This window comes from Physcomitrium patens, chromosome 6, assembly GCF_059467195.1.
Source record: "Physcomitrium patens ecotype Gransden chromosome 6, ASM5946719v1, whole genome shotgun sequence".
In the NCBI taxonomy this organism is placed as follows: Eukaryota; Viridiplantae; Streptophyta; class Bryopsida; order Funariales; family Funariaceae; genus Physcomitrium; species Physcomitrium patens.
Genome location: NC_143415.1, coordinates 1050001 through 1052500, shown reverse-complemented (window position 1 = coordinate 1052500; position 2500 = coordinate 1050001).

Here is a 2500-nt window from a genome sequence, read left to right as displayed (position 1 = left end):
TACATGTTAGAGGTTAATTTATCAAGGATTTTGATCTATTTGGTGCTGATGTGGCACAGTGTAGTGTTAAAAAAATAAAAGTAAATGAAGGATGCATATTTGCAAACAAGTATTGTCACAATACAAAATGTTGGGTTTTGAAATTACAATGCTAGTTTATATGTTATGAGATTAAAATTTCAGAGTCTAGGTTGTATGATTAAAAGAACAAAGTATGAGTTGAGGGGTTAGGGGTTAGGGGTTAGGGTTTAGGGTTTAGGGTTTTAGGGTTTGCATGGGGTATATAAACCTAGATTCTAGGATTCACATAGATTATATAAAGGGTTTAGAAAGTTGGGCTTGGAGTATGTAAAGAGAAGATAGATTTAAGAATTCACACAAACAAAAATAAATTGGATGTGGAGTGTGAAGGATGAAGAATTGAAGACATTAAGTTTCAGTGGTGATGGATTAGTTAGTGGGCAATGATTACCTGTACGATGCATTAGTTAGCAAGTCATTAACATATTTGTACAACCAATTGATTGCACACACACAAATTTATCTCCAAAGTGACATGTAAACGATTTAGTGGATTTTTGACATGACATGGACTACCACGTGGCAGCCACATCAGCAAGGTAACACGTGGCACTTGAAAAAATCAATTTAGTATTCTTCTGCCTTTTATTTTTCTACCTTATTCCAGTTAATTAAATTACTTTAATATTTTTAATTCACCAATTTATTTTTATTTTTATTTATATTTCTGTCTAGGCGCAAGACTGGGCGGCCAGCAAGGAGTCGAGACAGGGAGTTAATTTTAAAATTGATTTTTAAAAAATGATTTATTTATTTATTTCCACCTATGCGGAAGACTGGGCGGCCAACGAACGAGGAGTCGAGACAGCCAGGAGTCGGGACTTGGGCAAGGGAGCGGGACAAGAGGTCGGGACTCGCGGCGGGACAAGGAAGAGGAGGAGGAAGTCCGGGACTCGCGACGGGACTGGGACTCGCGCCGGGACTAGGGAGTCGCGGCGGGACAAGGAAGAGGAGGAGGAAGTCCGGGACTCGCGACGGGACTGGGACTCGCGCCGGGACTAGGGAGTCGCGGCGGGACAAGGAAGAGGAGGAGGAAGTCCGGGACTCGCGACGGGACTGGGACTCGCGCCGGGACTAGGGAGTCGCGGCGGGACAAGGAAGAGGAGGAGGAAGTCCGGGACTCGCGACGGGACTGGGACTCGCGCCGGGACTAGGGAGTCGCGGCGGGACAAGGAAGAGGAGGAGGAAGTCCGGGACTCGCGCCGGGACTAGGGAGTCGCGGCGGGACAAGGAAGAGGAGGAGGAAGTCCGGGACTCGCGCCGGGACTAGGGAGTCGCGGCGGGACAAGGAAGAGGAGGAGGAAGTCCGGGACTCGCCACGGGACTAGGGAGTCGCGGCGGGACAAGGAAGAGAAGGAGGAAGTCCGGGACTCGCGACGGGACTGGGACTCGCGGCGGGACAAGGAAGAGAAGGAGGAGGTCCGGGACTCGCGCCGGGACTAGGAAGAGGGGGAGGAGGTCCGGGACTCGCGACGGGACTAGGAAGTGGGGGAGGAGGTCCGGGACTCGCGCCGGGACTAGGGAAGAGGAGGAGGAGGAGGAAGGCCGGGACTGGGACTCGCGGCGGGAGTAGGTAGTGGGGAGGAGGTCCGGGACTCGCAGCGGGACAAGGAGGAAGTCGGGGAGGAGGGCCGGGACCAGGAGTCGCGGCGGGGATAGCAGGCAGGACAGGGAGGGTGGGTGGTCTTCCACAAAAAAAGTGTGTCTCGGAACTTCCTTAGTGCAGTAGGACGGGGGCCTGCCGAATCCCACAGAGAGTACTATGTGGGGAAGGGTTCCTCTGAAGCGTCTCGGGAAAAGTCGTGAGGGGGTGACGGTTGCTCGGTGCCTACGGGTCCCGACTGCTCGCTGCCTTCTTTGAGCCCAGTACCGACGTTCGCAGGGGGATACCTGGATACTACTGGGGTTACCTGGATACTTCTGGCGTGTTACCTTGGATCAGTGAGGAGTGGGGGTTAGTTTCCCGGCGACGCGACCCTCTGAGGAGGTCCCGCGGAGGGTCGCCGAGTATTATATGGTGAGCTGGCTGTCAAGGATTGTGAGTCCCGCTGCCAAAATTTTTTTTGGTGCGCGGGCGACTGGAAAAAGAGGGTTGGTCTTGTGCCGATACGCGTAACGTCGCAGCGAGTCCCAAGAGCTAGTAACCATTTTTGGCGGGGGGCGATGGCCTCGGTATTGTCAAGCCATTCTCTCATTCATTTGGGAGGGTGGGGAGAAGTGTTTGCCGAGGCCGTTCAAGCTCCGCCTGGTCGACCACCACTGTGACCGCCACCGCGCTCGATCTCTATTGCAAGCTCAGGTGAAATTCCTGATAAACTTGGAGGGGTGTGGGACGCGTTCGCAGTGTGGGCCGAGGAGTCATAACATCCCAGGTCGGAATGTGAAAATGGAACTTCGAAACCGGTGAGAGTTCTCTCGT